Below are 20,695 nucleotides of genomic sequence, written 5' to 3'. Positions count from 1 at the left end.
CAACACTCATAGTCTTCAGTATGCTCACAGAGACCAGTCAGTGCAGCACTCATAGCTAGATCATGTAATTCTAACTTCTTCCTAATAGCCATTTGTTCAAGATTTAGCAATTTAATATCATCTGAATTCTTTTCCATGATCTCATCAATGATCCCAGAATTATTATTTAATCTTTTCATCATATCAATTGCCCATCCTGTCCATGAAGGGAGCCAGGCCCAAGCCAGGTCTCCCTTGCTGAACAGATCTCGTTTGATTCTATGTCTTAAGGGATATCTTGGATGTGTACTTGCTTCAAGCATGTGCCCATTGTTGTCATTATCCACAACTCCCATAATTGGGACCACTGAACCTAAGTAACACCACCCTGAGACATGGAGGGGGACCCAGGGGAAACATTCCTTCCCACAACATACATATATACCTTGTCCCAGTGAAAATGGTCTTTGGGCAATATATTCTTGTAGGAATTTACTCTGTGTTGCGACCACTAGCTGGTCAAATATTCTTTGTATGTCTCGGGAGAAATTCTGGTAATTACTCATTATGGTCTTATTTAAACTAGGACTTGATATGTCAAACAGAGACCATGATTTTTTCAATGGGACTTGGCAGGAAGTAATATTAAAAATTGACTCTTTGCAAATGGAAGGGTTAACACGTGTGTTATTTCCTAGGCTGAAACACTAGTCTGGGAAATTGCTCCTACCATCTACTGGGAAGGTGATATTATTATTACTTGATACATTGGTTAAAGTAGCAGAGGTCTCTTTAAGAAACTGGGTAATATTCAAAGGGACAGCAATAAGAGGGATGCGGGCTGTTTCTGGATGGAGTTTGCTACATATCCAACATTTCTCAAAACCTGACTTCTTTGCATAAGCATATTTAAATTTTGTTAATAGCATTTTACTATGAAAAGTGGGTGGATTCTCATCTACACCACTCTCAATACTCAGTTCTCTCTTTGTTCTGTTATGTATCTCATATGAAGGGTGTGGTCCGCATATACTTCTCATGACACCCAGGTCTTCAGGGTGATAGATACAGTTAGTAACAGTCCATACAATGGAAAACACTGAAAATAAGGTCAGGAGTATCAGCAGCCATAGTTTGCCTGAGTCCGGTGAAACGGGAAAAGTCATTTTCTACAGGGTCTGGGCGGTCTGCCCCTGTCAGTACCCCCTTTTCTTGACTTTCATGTTCAAGGTCAGGGCGGTCTGCCCCCGTTAGTACCTCCTTTCTTGCTTCTGGATCCTCCGGCTCAGGTCCTGTCCGCACCAACTTCACTCTAGTGGCATGGATCCAAGTAGGACTGTGTTCGGTCAAAACAGCGGTCCTGGTAACTGCTACCACGGTGGTCGCTGGGCCATAGGCGAAATCCTTTTGTTTCTTTCCTTTGGGCAGCAGCTTCATCACCACTACGTCTCCTTCTCTGAAAGGATAGGTATTTTCCTGTAAAGAGAAAAGAAAGGTGCGAGCAACTTTTCGTTCCGTTCCACTTGATTCTAAGTTTCAATTACTCTTTTCTCAATTTGTCTTTATTTGTGCTATTCACTCTTTCCATTATACCTGAACTCTGCGAATAATAATCTATTTTCAAGATTTTAACTAGTTCCTGGCATATTTTTGATATGAAAGCTTGAGCATTATTAGAACTAATTCAAAGCAGGCACCCCCATCCAGGAATAATCTCCTGATTGAGAATGCACGCCACCGTGTGGGCATCTCCCTTTTTGTGGTCCTAAAAGCTTCCACTCATCTGCTAAACATGTCCACTATTTGACTAAAAAGAACTATTTCTTCCCTGCTTTGGGCCTATATGTGAAATCTATTTGTAGATGTGTGAATGGGCTTGATGGGTATTGGAGATGCTCGTGTTTAGCCTTATATGTTTGGATTATTTGTTCCTAATACAGGTGATGCATCTAGCAACATATGCTTGCACTAAACTGTCAGTAATACTTCATATGTTCTTTCCCACCCCCTGTGTCCTATTCCATAATACTAGGCAATAAACAGTGGGGTGCTAGCTGCGGGGATACACACAAGAGCTCCCCTCTTTTGGAAAAAGGCTACTCTCAACTTTTTCTAAAACATCACCCAAGTCCTTAAAACCTGTTCTGTAGCATGCGTTTGTAGCTTCAATAATGTGTGATCTTTTGGCTTGGAGCAGAAAATTAACTACAAAAACATCTTCTGCTCCTTCTATGGCTGCCTATATATCATGTTGTGGTGTAACACACCCTTTAATACCAGTAACCCATTTAAAACTGGGGCCTACCTAGGGCAAATGATGTAGCCATCCCTATTACCATCTCACAAGATGCTATGTGCTATGTTCGGAGTCACTTCAGGCATGCCTTTAGACCTGGACTGCGACCATCTTTGGACAAAAATTATAGGGCAAAGTTTACCACCATACTCCTGGGCAAGTACACCTGTCATGGTCTTACAATTGTCCCTTGCATAAACACAAAACATTTTTCCATGATTTGGGAGGCCCAGTGCAGGCGCTACAATCATAGCATTTTTTAGATATATAAACACAGTTAACATTTCTTGTGACATTTCTGGACCTGTGGTTTGTCTCAAAATGTTATTATAGATAGGAGCAGTCCGAATCCATAACAAGCAATGATCCTGAAAGACCCACTGTGGGCTGGCAAGACCCACTTCTTATGTGACTGACTCTACTATCACCCTCTGTGAGAACAAAACCAAGGTAAATAACACTTTGCTGACACCACTGTCATAATTCCTGTGACACTTTTTGTCCACATACATGTACATTTCTTCAATAAACTAACTCGCTCTGACTGGCCTCCACAGAGTGACTACATATGTCATGTACATATTGTAGAGGGACTGACGCATGAGCAGGTGTCCATCCCCTCTTGCATGGTCTGGAGAACTATAGAGTGGACAATTGAATTGTCTACTTAGCCCTAAGGCATTTCTACACCAGGTCAGTTACCTGGACTGAAAAACAAGAAACAAAGATGGCTGTGTCTCCTCGTCCAATAGGACGCTTAAAAAAAACACATTACTTAAACCAATCACTGTAAAGTGGGTAGTATCGGATGGTATGGCTGTCAGTAGAGATGGCACATCAGATACCACTAGCATTCTATGATCAAATACAAACCTAAAAACCTTTTTGGCTCAGTGCCAATTTAAAAAAAAAAAAAAAATGTTGGCTTCGTGCCATTCTAACAAAAATCTGGCCAGTGGTTCCCCTCTTTCAATAGAGGAGACCCCTAAAATATCATTCAAGAACTATAATCAGATAAAAAGTTAATCTGATTTGAAACTTTTTGCTCTGTGCCAACAGGGTCCAATGGTCACACTAATTGCGGTAACCCTTTCTGTCCAAAAATAAATTCCATAACTATAACAGGAACAAAGATATGACATTTGAACGCTTTCTTGGCAGGTAGCCAATTTTCAAAATTTTGCACCAAGTCTCCCCCTCTCATAGGGGACCATTTGCAAAATATAATTTTCATTATCTATAATTCTATAAAAAATAACTTCAAAATATCCTGCCGACAACGGCAATTTATATTTTTTTCCTAGTAAAATTGTGTTTTTATTCATTATTACTACGCTCATACAAGATGGGCACAAATGTATAAATGGCAAAACTTCAAGAAAATTCTATAAAAATAATTGTATATGTGTTGGAATGCTGGGACCGTTTGTCCCACAACTGTTCTGAATTAGCATTTGCAGAAGTGACCCGCCCTCTTTTCCCCTCGCAGAAAGAAATGTACTAGTTTTAAATGTATCTGACACATAAACATTTTCTGCTTGTCTGACATTACGAAGAAAACTACACCTTCCTTGGAGAATGAAACCGTGGGGGGGAAGGTGTGGTCAGGGGTATTTGTAAGGTAATATTATTATTGTAGGGGGGGCCTATGTTGAAAACGTCCTACTCTTTGATTTGCCTCTTCTCATAACGCCCTTGGAAATGCGTGCTGACAGGCTGTTTTTCTTTAGACGGATCAAAAAAGCCAGCAGCATCGCTCTCTGTTATGGCTTTTTGAAAACCTTCCAAGGTTTTAGTAGCCCAATCAGAAACTTGCTGTTTTACAATTAACATGTACTGTGACTTTAAATTAACGACAAATGTTTGAATTATAAGACTGTGCTACTCAGCAGTGACACTTAACTTCAGCCCAAAACTCCCAAACAGTCTCACCCGTCTTCTGTCTATAGGCAATCGCTGTGGACTATAATATCTATGTGTTTAAAGACTTTCACTTTCACTTCTAATAGCTCTACGTAGCTTTTTTTCCTATTCTATTGTACTAATACGGGGCATAAATAAACCAATTCTCCCCGCTTTTTCCATGTACTTTATATTACAACTAAACATTTACTAAAAGATTTACTTGTATCCTAATATCTCTAACGCTGGCCACACCTGTCCGGACAACTCTTTATCGTACAATTTTCTGTTAGATCCACCACAAACCACATAATAAGAGGTCAAAATTAAACATGTTCATTTGTATCCAATTAAGTAGGCGTTTGTACTTCATAGCTGAAGGTAAATTTCAAGAAAACCGCACTGAAAATTGTAAGAAAATTGTATCATGTATGGCCAGCATCAGACTTAAACCTTTAGTATAATTTCACAAAACCATAAACAAAATCCAATATTCTCTCACTTAACAAAACATATCTCTAAGATTTACACATTCACAAAATCACTTAAATGTATCTGGGTCCTTTAGACCCTCTTTATGGTTAAAAACCCTCCTGAAAAGCCATTTGGTGTATGTATATTGAACCTCATACTTCTTTTTTTTTTTTTTACTCTGAATGACCCCTCTTGGAACAACCAAAAAAAACCTTTTCAGAGTCTTGACTGATACTCCCAGGTATAGTGGCTATCAAGAAGGTTTTCCTACCATTATAAACAAACAATACAGATAATAAACATTCATCTTGATTTGTCTGATAACCTACGATCGGTCAGTCAATTTTTTTTACAGTAATAATGAGACTGTCGCTATCAGGAACAGTGTGTTATATTAACAGTCCGCAGGCGCAATTTTTACAAGTCATATGTAATTATAGATACAGTTTCCATATATGTCAAACCAGTAATCGTGACAAATAATTTCCTCTTATTAGACATAAAAGTAAATGAACTTAAATCTCTACACATAAGTGACAAAACAGTTCATTTAACTTACCAAACTGAAAATCCATATCACACAAACAGATTATCTTATACTCTAAATCTTACAGTTCTATTATGCGATAGAGAGATGTAAGCAAGAAAAGGGGTAGTTTTTCCTACACAGAACAGACTGACATATAATATCTTTCCCTGAAAAATATTATTCCGGCTTCCTTGAAGCCTCTCTATATATATGTTATTATTCCGGCTTCCCTGAAGCCTCTCTATATATATGTTATTATTCCGGCTTCCCTGAAGCCTCTATATATATAAAGATCCAGAGCGTCTTCCCAGAGCCGCTCTATTATCCAACACGCTCCCTGAGCGTTTGGTGTATGGTTCAAAGAACGGAACCAGGGCCAAAAGGCCCAAGTCCCACCAGACAGGCAAACAGATAAAATAAAATATCTCCTTACCCAGTACCGGTGATCCTTGGACCTGTGATGAGACCTCTCTCTCTCCGTTCCCGGTACGAGCCCCCAATCTGTAGGTGATTTTTCTTATGCCCACCTAGATACCTTAAATATATATATATATAAGTCCCTGACTTATAGCAAAGTCCAGTTCAGTTCTGTGCAAAGGAGGCAGAGCTCTGGAAGAATGCTTTGTTCTGTGAAATAAACACATGCAGTCAGTTTTCAGGTCAAAAGCATTCTCAAGTTTATTTAGAAGTGCGGTAATTCTTATACAGGAGAAAATGCACAGGAAACAGAGTTGGGAGGGGGGAGAGGGCTCTCAAGAAGCTAAACAATGAGTTAATACAGTAAATGTTTGTTGGATATTGCAAAATATGCCTTGTATAGACACTATAGCTTAGTATAACGAAAAAGGGAAGTGAATGTGTGATATGGACAGGAAACAGAATGTATCTTTAGCTAAGGTGCTAGGACATGGGGGTGATTTATAGGTCTCAGTGTTCTGCAACTAAAGCCTTAAAGCAACTTAACAATATATAATGAAATAACTCAAAGAAGTCAGTGTTGTACACAGGTCAAGCTAGAAAATGGTGGCAAGAACAAAATGGAGGCACACATGCCTGTCACGCCTCTTCAACTACTACATTTATTTAAAGTACAAATTACCGTAAGTAAGTTGTAAAGATCCAGCTCTGTGCTCTGTAGTGTAAAATCTATGTTTGAATTTAGGCTGGAAAGTACACTTACTGCTGTACTTTCTGCAAAGCTCCATCACCTCTGTGTAATGTGTGGATGGTGGAAAGGAACTCTTTGCCTAACCGGCAGTGCCTAGAGCAGTGGGCACCAACAGGCTTTCACCTGTGACTTCGCCCTGTTGTTGGGCCTCCACATAACACAGACAAAGTCCATGTGTGCTCAAGTCATGTGACCAATTAAAAAACATAACTGCTTACTTTGCAATTTATTCAGGACAATGGGGAGCACTGGGTAGGCAGAATTTCACAAGTGAAGTATAGTGTAGCCTAAACTTCTTCTTTAAATCCTTAAAAGAGCTGAGGGCCACAAAAAAGGATTAGAGGTCTTCAATAAGCCCAAAAAATTAACAGCGTGACATGCTTGCTCTAACTACAATAGGTACAAGCAACAGGAAATTCTGCATTGGGCTAAGTTGCCTACTTATGGGGCAATACATATGTAGCGCTCCCCTAGGTCTTCTAAAGGCTGAGTATCACCTCAAGAAACAGGGAGCGAGCTAGTATTTACCCAAGGGCTGAGTCCATGGCTATAATGGGGACTTTTGAATGGAAATTGGGTGCCAGTCACTTTTAATCTTTTCAAAGCTTTAATGTGGACCTTAAAAAGAGGTACTAGGATAGAGGACTGGGGTCTCAGATACCAGTAGTAGATCACTTACAGGCTCCTTGGATCCAGAAAAAGTAAAGATTCAAAGTACCAGGACTCCTAAGCCAACCTGCCGATATTGCCAACTTCACAGTGTCAGAACCTTCCAGCTTCACAGTGTCAGAAGCTTTAAGCTGACCCGGCAACACTGTAAGCATATTTTTACTTTTAGGTGTGTCCTCCAAATGAGTCACCAGGCCTTCCTGGGAGACCAGCCTTCATCTGGTTTTTCCAGCAAGGGTCCGTCTCGAGGTTTTCTCTATTTGGCTTGGCTTCTTCCATGTCAAGCAAGACAGCCTAAGGACCACCTGAGAATTAGTAGGCCCCAGATAGGCTTCTAAAGATATTGGTGATTGGGATTGGTCTCCAACATGTGTCACATCCCTAATTGAAACAGAACATCTGAAGTTCCCCTATATTAGGCACTAAGTATATAGTACAACTACATTTTATTAAAACAATTTTATTTATTTTGGATCTATAAAAATATTTTAAACAAAGTATACACAGAGTGCACAACTAAAGTTTCACCAATATATAAAGTTATTTAAAACTGACATCCTCCACCCAAAGCATTTCCGAGGTTTAACAAATCCTTCCTCAGGGTTGTGGGAGGCATTGATTTTAAATAATCAAATGGTCTCACAATTTCTGCCAGTTCTGCCCAGCTATACAGATGGTATATATTATCTATAGCTGTAGATTGTAGTTATCAGTAATGGTGAGGATACTATACCAAGCCCCAACAGTCCTAAACCACTGAGGCCTAGCAGACAGGTCCTGCAGTGGTAAACCCACTCTACTGGGATGGAGTCCCACCTTGGATGTTTAGAGAAACATGAGAAGGCAGGGTAATGGTGTGGGATAATAAAAGTATGCTTCCTGGGACATGTGGCAGGCTGCCACATGATGGCAGGTTGGGATTGCGTCAAAGGTGGGATTCAGTCCCAGTACAGTGGGTCTACCACTGCAGCAGTGTTTTTATCAATACATGGAATCACCATTTTTTTGCACCATTTGAATATTTAAAATGGATGCCTCCCACACCCCTGAGGAAGGAGTTGTTAAACCTCTGAAACACGTCAGGTGGGGGGACATCAGTTTTAAATACCTTTATGTATTGGTGTAACTTTAGTTGTGCACTCTATGTAAACTTTGTTTGAAATGTTTCTATAGATGCAATATAAATAAAATTGTTTTTATAAAATACAGTTGCACTTTAAACTCAGTGCCTAAAATATCCCACTATAGGGGAACTTCTGATGTTCCAGACAGGCTCCTGGGCCTACCTGCAGAGCTAACTTCAGCAGCACCTCCCCAGGCCAGGGTACCAGTACCGGCCTGTGGTACCAGTGACACCTACTGGCAACAGTGAGAAATGCATAATCTAATTGAGATTAGAACCAGGGTGATACACATAATATGTCAATTTAAGATGTTTTTACTAACACATTGTACCTTCTCCATAGATGATCCCCTACCAGAAGGCTATCTTTCATGGGAACAAAACTGAAGTTAAATTCTTCTTTCTGCTTGGCTTCCCAGGTTCTGCTTAGGTACAGCTGTTTTATTTTGCAATTTTTTTGATCATTTATATACTAACTGTGGTGGCCAATTTTCTCATAATTACCATGGTCTACTTCAATTCTCATCTTCGTATTCCCATGTATTTCTTCCTCAGCAACTTTGCTGTGCTGGATACCTGGTGTTCAACTGCTGTCATTCCTAAAACGCTCAGCTATTTGATCACACAAGATAAGCTTATTTCCCATTCTGGGTGCCTTGCGCAACTTTGCTTTGTGTTCTCTGTGGGACCTACCGAATTCTTCCTACTTACGGTTATGGCTTATGATAGATATCTAGCCATCTGTTTTCCATTACAATATGTAACAATGATGAACAGTCAGATCTGCCTTTACTTAGCTATAGGCTCATGGATGAGTGGTTTCTTTACTGGCTGGTCATTAACTATTCCAACCGCCCTGCTAAACTTTTGTGGACCCAATCTAATTGATCATTTTTTTTGTGATTATATCCCCCTGGTAAAACTGTCTTGTTCTGATACATCCACCAGTGAGACAGTCTTCTTTTCATTTGCATGGGTAGTTGTGCTAAGCTCACTTACTTTTATAACAGTATCTTATTCAAATATAATTAAGACCATTCTTCGAATTCCATCCAGCCTTGGTCGTCAGAAGGCCTTTTCAACTTGTGCTGCTCATTTAACTGTGGTTATTATTTTCTACGGGACTGTCATATTTATGTATGTCCGCCCAAGTGCTTCCTACTTTTCTGATAAAGATAAAGTTGTATCTCTGTTTTATTCTGTTATTACACCACTTTTAAACCCTCTTATATACAGTCTTCGAAATCGAGAATTTAAAAAGGCTTTGAAAAACGTTCAAGAAAGACTCCACAAGTCAATTTTTGATGTGTAGGCTAAATGACCCAAAACCTGGCATGCGTAATAAATAACAATAAAAAAACTTCTGTTCCTGAAGTCATCCTTTAATCTAGCCCCTCCTAGCTTCCCATTTATGATCACTGTGATGGTCAGCGCCACTGACCAATGTGCAGATGGTGGAACTGGATAGACCAGAGACTGATTGCATGAAGTAAAGTTAGGATAACTGTAAATGAATGCTCAGGGCTTTGATGATCCTGGGGTGTTAATAGTACATACAAACACTTGCAAGTATCAAGAGTGCAAATCTAGTGGAAGTTTACTGAGTTTACTCTGAGCACAAGTATACTTTTATCTAAAAGGAAATTTCAAGCACTGTGTGACAAAGGACACCTTCACTGTGCCAACCAAAATTTTATAAAAATATTTTTATTCTACAGCACTAAGACAACAAACATTGTAATTGTCCTGCTAAATAAAGTAAATTAAAAAAATGTTAATTTTTATATGCATGTACTTATAGTAGATAATGGCTATCTGCTTCGGGAATGGTTATTGTTAGCGTGTGATGTTAACTGCCACCAGCATTGTTCCTGTTTCTTCTTGCTGGAGGCTGCCATTTTGTTGAAGAGCTCTGAGCAGCAGTTAAAGAAGAATTAAAACCTATTATTTTTTTTAAGCCAAGGAAGCTGCTATCTGTTTGATCTGCAACTTCCATGGTGCTGCACATGTGATCAGTTATGACACCATCCATTGAATAGTTTGACAGTTTGATTGAGAGCACAAGCAAATGTGATAGTTAGCATTACTGGCATGCCATAAATGTAACTATCTTTTGAAAATGTTAAATCACTGGGTTTAGTTTTGCTTTATTCTTTAGGTTGTCTGCAGTTAGGCCTGTACAAATTTGGCAAGGTGCCGAAAAAAGAGAGCAACTGTGCATGTGCAGAGAATGGTGAGACTGTGAATTACTGGATTTTAAACAGTATAGATACTTATTTTTAAAGTTTTACATAGCTTTACCTGCAAAAGGGGCAATCCTGAAATTATCTAGCAAGACTTAATTTTCTGACTAAAGTTCCACTTTAATTGAACAAGCTGAAGTTAGAATCTAATTAGCTACTATGCACAGCTGCACCTGAGTTTGCACTCTCCAGTTTTAGTAAATAAACCCCTATATCTCCCTTGATGAGGCAAGCTTTTTAGATCTGGGACTGTTTATATAAAACCCAAATTGGACCCATAACTTAAGCTTGATATCTTTCCATAATGGTTTCCCCCCAGGGTTAGTTCCCAGAAACTTTAAAAATTGAACCATAGATTTGTCGCTATCTATTGGGGATATAAACAGACATGCCTCATTTCCCAAACCATCATGGTCCCTCTTTGACCACTAAAAAAAAAAAGAAAAAAAAAGCTCCTTATTGAATATTTTAGCCACTCTACAAACACATTTTGCCTATCTATCTCCTTCCCTTCAAATTTCATGAGAGAACTTGAAAAATAAATGGGAACCCATCTCTTGTAGGAACAAATATGGAATTTGCCACATATTTCTTCTATCAGCGCCAAAAAAAATCAAACTATAATTTTTTGCAAGACAATAAAGTGTCTCAAAGTGCTTGCTCAAAGTCTGGCTGCACTTCTTTCATAAATTCTGACTAGGATGCAGCTGTACAGACTCTGGTATTCACATCTGGTGGCCCTATCCTGTAAAACAAGCCTACTAAGAAAAATAATGCTCAAACACATAAAACGTATCCTGGAAAGTTTTGACCCTTAAACCATCATGTCTAATTGTACTAAAAACTCAATCAACAATTAAAAATGTTATCTGGAATAGTGGCAATAGATACCCCAAATTTATATTTGTATCACTTCTTTCTTACCACCAGCAACCTAACCCTCTTTCTCCTCCTCTTCATCCCAGCACCCCAACACTCCTCACCTCCAGCCCCCTGACTCTCCTTACCACCAGCACCTCAACCATCCTCCTCCTACTCACCCCCAGGGCCCCAACTGTTCTCCCCCCCTTGTCTCATTGCACTCCACATTCTGGTGAAGGGCAGGAATGGCCTCCTGTACAAAATAATGATAACTGAGAATCTACCACTGTGGTGTAACACAGGCCACAAACTCACTGAAAGAAGGGTTTTGCAAAGCTGGCATAAAAATGGGGGCATAGGATTAATTTTGGAATTATTTTTCTGCCCTTCCAGCAGAAAATAACTTAAACGAGGCTCTAAAACACACTGAAAATCTTTGTGACCTTGTAATAGCAGTGTACAGATAATTCTGCTGACTCCTTACAGCTTGTTGGCAGGGCGTTGATGTGATTAGCAGAAGAGGAGGAGCATGTGCAGGCAGCTTTGCACTTGGAAAGAGTCAGAAAATAAAGGATTTGTCAGCCACTTTATAACCTCCTGCATGATTCACCACTGGCGGGGAAATTAATTTGATTGTAAGCTTTTAGGAGCAGAATATAAAGCATTGCGCAAACTGTTGGTGCTATATAAAACCTGCATTATAATAATAAATGAACACCAGCTCCCCAGAGCATCCTCAGACTGCCTCTCTGCCTCTCTCATATGTTTGAGCCTTTGAGGGAAGATTTAAGGACAAAAAAGGAATACTCCACATGAAAGTTGAGGGCAGATTTGGTCTCAAAGGCAGAGGTATGGATGGATTGTAGGAAATGGAGGAGGAGGTGGAGGTAAATGAGAAGGTGGTGGAATAGGAGCATAAGGAGTAGGAGGGCTCACGGCCTTCCACCTCCATATACACACACAGCACCTCTACTTATCTTTTTTGTACCTACCTTTAATTTTTTTTTTTTTGGAAGGCAGTTTGTGACTGTAGCATTCTATAATTAACTTTTTGCTGATGCCTGCCCTTCCTATGGCTGTAAATTCCTAAATTTGTAAATAATAAAATGGTCTATACCTGCCACAAATAGAACATACACAACTTCCAGTCTCATGATCCCAACTGCCAGACTGCCTCTGGCTGGCAAAGCAGAGGAACTGCAGATGTGCCTGGCCTATGCTTTGTGCAGCCCAACTACGGCATCAATACAAACAATACAGAAATGTATAAATACATATAAAAATAAGAACAAATAATAACAATAAAAATAAGAACAAGTAAAAAAAAAGACCACCGGACTTAGGGTGGCTATAGTGTTCCTTTTTTTTTTTTTTGCACCATTCAGCTGCAGCCACACTGTCCAGCCACTGTACAATTATTGTGTCTATTGTCTCTGAAATAATAAAATCTAAAGTTTACTTCAAGATAAACCTTTCCTCCTCTATACCTCTTACATTGTGGCCTAGGATTAGCCATATATGCAGACAGAATGAGATAAATCTAGAAACTTAGGATGTATGGAGGAATCTCCACAGCCAGCTTTAGTATACCTGCAGTTGCTACCACAGTAACATTCTAGCAATAAGTCAGGATGGGATATTGTCATCTCAGTGAGCTTTTCAGCCAGGCTTCGAGAGGTACGTAACTGGCCTTCATCTATAGCAAGGGCAGTATTTTACTTTGGTCAAAGCTGCACAGTTTGATTTAATCTACGGGTGCCTCCTAATCTGCATAGGTAATTTTTTTATAAAGCTGAACAAGCCCTCTAACCAGGCTGTTTACATACTGCCAGCCACTGAACAGTATTTGTGCCTATTTTCTTTTAGATATTACACTGGAAAGGTGCCCATACACTAGATGAAAAATCATTAGAAAATCTGTCATTTGGAGAGTTCATTTGTTTTTCATCCAGTTCATGGATATCAATCAACAATCCGTTGTGACATTTTTTGAGCCAAAAAAATCTAAGAAAAAGTTTGGAAAACTTCTGGCCAATGGACGATAGATTGAAATTTTAATGTGTTTTTCGTCCGTTAAAAAACAAACTGTTGGTACTATGCATATGTGAAAAAAACTTTAATCCGGAAGATAAACATTTGTGTCAACGAACAGTCATGTTCAAAATTAAGAACATAGCAATAGTACACACAAGAAACATACCACGATTAGGACAGGCAACTTTTATATACCTTTTTGTTTCTGTAAATGTTTCCTGAAAAAGATTTAATTAGGAAAAATAGAGACCAAAATAATGCAATAATAAAAGCAATTTATTGTTCAAAAACCTGTTATTACATGACATGGTAATATCATTTGCTCTCACAACTGTGTGTTAGTTTTTCGAAAATGCGCTGGAGCGATTTTTCAACTGGTGTATCACTAGCATAATTGTTTTTGCAAGATAAAACCTACCTTGCCTCTTTCTATTTGCTGCCTATTCACGTGTTTATGTTCTGTCCTGACCCTAGGCAATTTCTACAAAACACATAACTGAAGTATTTATTTAAGGGGAAATTAGCTTTGCTTATACTGAAGTGTAGTATTTTTTGCACCGCATACTAGCACATTATGTGAAACTTACTTGCAAACAAAGCCCTCCACCAATGCAATGTCACTGCTGGAGGCCGCATCCATCTTCACCTGTCTTCCTTCCAGGTCCGCGTCCTCCGGCTGTGTGACTGGCCAGGGCCACTTGACATCACTCCCACGAATGTGTGTGGGAGCCAGTGGTTATGGAGGAGTGCTCTGAAAGAATGGCACAGGTGGCAGTTCCTTAAGAGCGCATGCGCGATAAAGTCATCGACTGCACATACAGTAGATATCTCCTAAACAGTGCATGTTTAGGAGATATTTACAGTACCTATAGGTAAGCCTTATTATTATACGCTTGCCTATAGGTACAATTAATCTATGGGAATTTACAACCACTTTAACAGGTATTTTAAGAATGGTTGAAACGGGATATTAAGCTGCATTGTTTTGGAATGTGACAGAAATCCCATGCCATCGCTCAATCGACTTTTCCTCCTGTTGTCATCTATTGCCTATGTAACTGTAATTACCCTTTTGTTGTATTATGTAACCAAGAAGCCATCCACTGTCTATAAAAACTCAAACCCATCTTCGATAAACTGGAATAGTGTTTATACACATTTTGGTGTGTTTGTCTATTCTCTTGAAATTGCAATACTGTAATTTGGATACACTGCCTAACGTCATAATGAAGAATTCCTTACAATATTTTTCATTTTAGGGAAATAATTGGGTATAAAAGGATAGAAGGGAGCTCAGAAAATGTAAGGTTGTGGTTTTAAATTGTTTTGTAAACTATTTTGACATTTAATTAACCCTTTAAAATGCAGTGTGGTACTGCGAAAAACAATCTATACACAATCTAAACTAATAAACTTGTGCAGCTGGCCATTTTTTATTTATTTTTTTTTTTTTAACAAATTAGGGAGTTTTAGCTTTTTTAAGAGTTACATTTTCTGCAGATTTTAAATTTCTTGTAGCCGCTACTTCCATAGTTCAATTTAGACCTATTACTCTGGATAAAAAAACAAAAAAACTAAAGAGTGTAACAGCCAAAACTACTTAAAGCGTTTGTTACCATAAAAAAAAAAAAAAATCCTCTTACCTTAAAGCATGTTATACAGCCCATTACTTGTGCAAGCACATTAGCCCCCTGTAACACCTAAAAAAAACCTGGCTGATCCTGCCAGTTTCTACCCTCCTCCCTGTACACTGACCACGGTAAATCATGGCTGGTGAGCCCTGACACCCTGGTCAGTGTATGTGTCTTTGTCATCCACAGCTCTCCTCTGTCCTCCTCTGTGTTCTCCTCTCCCCCCTCCCCTCACTGCCTGTCTGCTCGCCAGTGCCTGCCCCGTCCCCTCCTGCTGCTCTCATATTTATTTTAAAATGATCAAATTCGCTCTGTATTTTAACAATAACTGCCCCTGTATCTGTCTTATAGAAAAAATATGCGATCTGTACCTAAATCCGAGCGGCTCCCGGCGATTACGTGTCCACTCGGCTTTCTCTCTCTTCTCTTCCCCTCCATCCCTGGCTGATGTCAGCTGCACTGCTCAGCTCTGCCCACTGGAGCTGTCAGCCGGGCAGAGGTGGGATCTGAGGAGTCAGCTGAGCGCTGGAGACACTTGGATTTAGGTACCAATCTGCATATTTTTTCTATAACACAGGCACAGGAGCACTTAGTGTTCTAATACAGAGGGGATGAGATAATTTTAATATAAGTTGCTTAACAACCACTTTGAAAGACAGGTTCAAGTTTCACTTAAACAAAAAATTATACTCACCTATGTGGATTCAGCATCAATCTAATGCTTCATCTGTCCCACACTGGCTCTAGGACCAAGAGCTGATTGATCAAACACTGCTGATTGCTCAGGTCTCGGTCTTTAGACTGCAGAGAGCTGGTGACTGTGAGTCCCTGGCTCTCTGCTCTGCCTCTTCAGTGATCACTGGAGTGCTAGGGTATGTAGAGGGCTCAGGCTCCCAGTGGCCTGCTAAAAGGCTGAACCAGCTGCCTGTCCAGGCATCTGGGTGGATTCCGACCACATGGTCGGGATATTTTCAGAGCCTGGACCGGTACTGTGACATCAGCCGACAGCAGGATTTAGCCCATTATCGCATTAAAAAGGGTCACGGGAGTGCAAAACACTGCACTCCTGTAATTCCCAGGAGAAGTACAGTCCAAATAGCTTTGGCTATACTTCTCCTTTTAAGGCTAAGATTCCCCCCCCCCCCCCAAAAAAAACTTCAAAGAGGTTTCAATTTAGGTTCTGATTTTATGCACTTCATGCTGGATTGGGCAACGGCCAAGAGAGCTGAACCTAGGCAGATTCACTTATCCTTAGCTGGAGTTGACAGGTAAAAAGTGAGAACAAAGTTCTGCCTTTGTGATGTTTGTAAACCCACAGTAGCTGCATACAAGCTGCTAAAAGAATGAAATTACTGTACGCAGAAATATGCCAATACTTGTAAAAACATGCTCATGCATAGAGTACAGATGCAGACTGTCTGTATGCATTTGCATGTTTATGCAAGTACCAGTGTACACCCTTGTAAAGTCATTGATTTCTAGGGGTGGCGGTACGCCTGAATATGACTGAATTTTACTTCCTATAGCTCAAGGTGCCCATGTGCATGACTGGTCAGAAAAGTGTATTTTTCCTATGCTTTGTTTTACTTAAGCCTTTAGCCCCATTCACACCTGTGCGTTTATTGTGCTGTGCATTAAAAAAAATCTCCTAGCTGCATTTTTGATACATGTTCATGAAAACAAATGTTTTATAGATGTCAATGGTTCGGTAATCTAAAATACATATAAAACATACCTAAAATTCAATGTGCTTAAAACTCACTATACAGATCTGAACGTGCCTTTTTTTATTTAGAATGCATAGAAAATAGTTTTGCAAAAAATATTACCATATTTTGACATACATACTGTAGTTAATCTGATTGAAAAAAGACACAAGTCCATCCAGTTCAACTATTATAGAGGAAATAAAACACATACACACACAGAAATACAGTAGAAAACCTACATATACACTATCCTAACTCAATAAAGCATGATTCAATTTGCTCCAGCGGGAGGAAAAAATCCTTCCTGATCTCCGAAAGAGGCAATCTGATATTCCCTGGATCAACTTTACCTATAATAGTTACTATCCAGTTATATTATGTACAGTACATTTAGGAAAGAATCCAGGCTTTTTTTTTTCCATCCAGATGTTAAGAGTTCTCCCCCTTGTCCTCTGTGCTGACCTTAAGGTTAATAACTCAACACAGAGTTCACATAATGGATTACTTATGTACTTGTACATGTTGATCATTTCACCCCTTAATCTCCTCTTCTCAAGAGAGAATACATTTGGTTAAATTCAGCTAAACGTTTCTCATAGCTGAGCTCCTCCATGCCTCTTATCAGTTTGATTGCTGTTCTCTTCACATTCTCCAGTTCCCCAATATTGTTTTTGTGAACTGGTGCTCAAAACTGAACTGCATATTCCAGATGAGGTCTTGCTAATGATTTGTAGAGGGGCAAAATTATTTCTCTCTCACTGGACTCTGTTAATACAAGAAATGCTTGCTTTGGAAACTGCAGCTTGGCATTGCATGCTATTATCAACTGCTTGCCGACCGCCGAGTAATTTTACACAGCAGGAGCTAATCAACTGGTCCCGCAGGCCCAATATCCGCCAGCACCCGCTAATCGTTCGTTAAACTGACAGAATGGTAGTTTGCCTATGTAAACAAGGCAGATCACCGTTCTGTCAGTACAGAAGACATGGATCCTTTTTTTCTGTAAAGCAGAAACACCGATCCATGTCTTCCAGGAGTAAAAGCCCCTCCCCCACTACACTAAAACACTAGCTAGGCACACAGTTAATCCTTTGATCACCCTAAATGGTAACCTCTTCTCTGCAAGTGTCATTAGTACAGTAACAGTGCATATTTTCAGCACTGATCACTGTATCAGTGTCACTGGTCCCCAAAAAGTGTCAGTGTCCGATTAAAAAATATTAAAAAAACAAGTAGAAATATCCCATAGTTTGTAGACGCGATAATATTTGGGCAAACCAATCTATTTACGCTTATTGTGATTTTTTTAGCAAACACATGTAGCAGAATACATTTTGGCCTACATTTACGAAGAAATTAGATTTTTTATTTTTTATTTTTTTATTGGATGTATTTTACAGCAGAAAGTAAAAAATATATATTTTTTTTCAAAATTGTCGTTTGTTATTTGTTTATAGAGCATAAAATAAAAACTGATAAAATACCACCAAAAGAAAGCTCTATTTGTGGGGAAAAAAAGGACATACATTTTATTTGAGTACAGTGTCGCTCGACTGTGCAATTGTCAGTTAAAATAACCCAGTGCCATCTCACAAAAAATGGCCTGGTCATGAAGGGGGGTAAACCTTCTGGTGCTGAAGGGGATAAGCTTATGATCTACCAGAACACCCAGATCCTTCTCTACCACTGATTCCCCTAGTTGTACCCCCAATAGTATGTATGATGGCTGCATATTTTTAGCCCCAAAGTGCATAACTTTATTTATCAACATTAAACCTAATTTGCCACATAGTTACCCAATTAAACAGTGCATTGGGGTTGGCTTGTAAATTGGAGACCTCCTGTAAGGAAGTTATTCCACTGCATAGCTTGGTGTCATCCACAAGCACTGAAATGGTACTCTTAATCCCACACCCTATATAATTTCCATAATATTTTATTATAAATATTCAAAGAGAAATAAAAAATGGAACAGTAAAAATGTAAAGGGCCTGATGGCCTAAAGGTATTCAGGAATTTCACAACCATAACAACAGTTCAACGTTTTTAACCAAACATAAGAATATAATGAAACAGGACAGTGGTAGATTAAGTATATTAGAAAATTACAAGGGTTGGAAAGAGAGCACATATTTTGCGTAACATAGGCTAATAAGGCATGAATTTTTAGAGAGGTCAAGTTCACGTTAGAACAGACTATGGTACAATTTGAGGCAGGGGAAGTTGATTGGGTCTGATTCTGTAAGGTAGCGGAGGGGTGAGGTTCTCGGGATGGCTAATACCAAAGATTGACAGTTACCTATATTTGAGGAGTTTGAGGAGTTTACCTTTGAGGATGACAGTCCAGCTGGCCACCTTGGTTAGTTCTATTAGCTGCGTAGAGGTGGGTATGGGAGAAAAGGGGGGGAATTGGGGAAGGGGTGGGGAGATGATAGGTAGGGGGGTGGGATAGAGTATAATAGGGGGGTATAGACCCAGACCCTATCATATTTATAAAATTATTAAAAAGTAAGTGTCCCAACACTAAACCTTGGGTTATGCCACTAATACCCCTAGGCCATTCAGAGTTTTGAATTAACCACTACTCTGCCAATGCAGTCTTTTAGCCAGTTTTCTATCCATTTACAAACTGTTAGAAATTCTGTATATATAGCCCTACAGGACAAAACAGACAAAAATATAGTGTTTACTATAGATGCAGCTACAAATATTTAAAAACTGCCATCTATTGCTTGATGTAGTTGTTGCACACAATACATGAACAATGTATTCCAACAAAACTGATTTTTTTCAAGCCTGTAGACTTTACCTTAACCACTTCCATACTGGGCAGTTACATCCCCTTCCTGCCCAGGCCAATTTTCAGCTTTTAGCACTGTTGCATTTTGAATGAAAATTGTGCGGTCATGCAACACTGTACCTAAACCAAATTTATGTCATTTTTTTCCCCACGAATAGAGCTTTCTCTATAAAGAGCTTACTTTATCACTGCAATGTTTTTTTTTCTTTTTGCTAAACAAATAAAAAAAGACCGAAAAGATTGAAAAAAAAAACGTTTTTTTTGTTTATGTTATAAAATTTTGTAAATAAATATGTTTTTTCCTGCACTGACGAGCACTGATGCGGCCGCACTGGCAGGCACTGATGAGGAGGCACTGATGGGGTAGCACTGATGGGGTGGCACTGATGATAAGACACTAATATGCAGCACTGATGGGCACTGATAGGTGGCACTGATATGCAGCACTGATGGGCACTGATATGTGGCACTGATAGGTAGCACTGATATGCAGCATCGATGGGCACTGATAGGCGGTACTGATGGGCACTGATAGGTGACACTGATGGGCACTGATAGGTGGCACTGATGGGTAATGATGGACACTGGTGGGCAGCACTTATAGATGGCAATGATGGGCACTGGTTGGTGGCACTGATAAATGGCAATGATGGGCAGCACTGATAAGGAGGGCACAAACAGGCTCCCTGAGCACTGATTGGCATCCCTGGTGGCCATTAGGGATGATCGAACTTTTGAAAAGTTCGGTTCGACCAGAACACCCGAACTTCACGAAAGTTCGGCCCGGATTTCAGAACCTTCTGTAATCAAAAAACACCATTTTTAAGCCCTAAAACCCAATAAATGGCCCTAAAAAGTGCCTAGGGTTCTGGGTCATGCCCCATTAACTATTAATCACACAAAAAAAGTTCTTAAAAATTGTCATTTTTGATAAAAAAAAAGCCAATTATTGAAAAATTAAAAAAAAAAAAAAAAAAGAGATTTTTTTTATTTTTACTTTGGATTTATTATCTGGGGGGTCTAAAAGGTGTGCATGTGAAGTTTCAGCTCTGTAGCATGTCCAGAACCATGAAAAAAAAAAAAAAAAGATAATTTTTCAGTAGAACAGGGATGTGGGTCGGGACCCTCCTTTAACTTTAACACCTATATGATCTTTTTTTCTGGTTCTGGACATGCTACAGAGCTGAAACTTCACAGGTACACCTTTTAGACCCCCCAGACACAAAATCACACAAAAAAAAGTTCTTAAAAATTGTCATTTTTGATAAAAAAGCCAA

General features: G+C 39.3%; 1 long non-coding RNA gene across 1 annotated transcript in view; it reads right to left on the bottom strand.

The window, feature by feature from the left end:
* LOC309558700 overlaps positions 1–20,290 on the bottom strand; it is a 183,517-nt gene extending 163,227 nt beyond the window's left edge. The window contains exon 1 of the long non-coding RNA XR_014225425.1: positions 20,216–20,290. This is a non-coding gene — a long non-coding RNA (uncharacterized lncRNA). The remainder of the gene's footprint in view (positions 1–20,215) is intronic.
* Positions 20,291–20,695: the final 405 nt, after the last annotated feature.

The sequence above is a fragment of the Pelophylax lessonae genome (genome assembly GCF_965119305.1).
Source record: "Pelophylax lessonae genome assembly, chromosome: 1".
Classification (NCBI taxonomy): domain Eukaryota; kingdom Metazoa; phylum Chordata; class Amphibia; order Anura; family Ranidae; genus Pelophylax; species Pelophylax lessonae.
The sequence above is the reverse complement of the archived record's forward strand: the minus strand, read 5'-3'. Positions and strand labels throughout refer to the sequence as shown.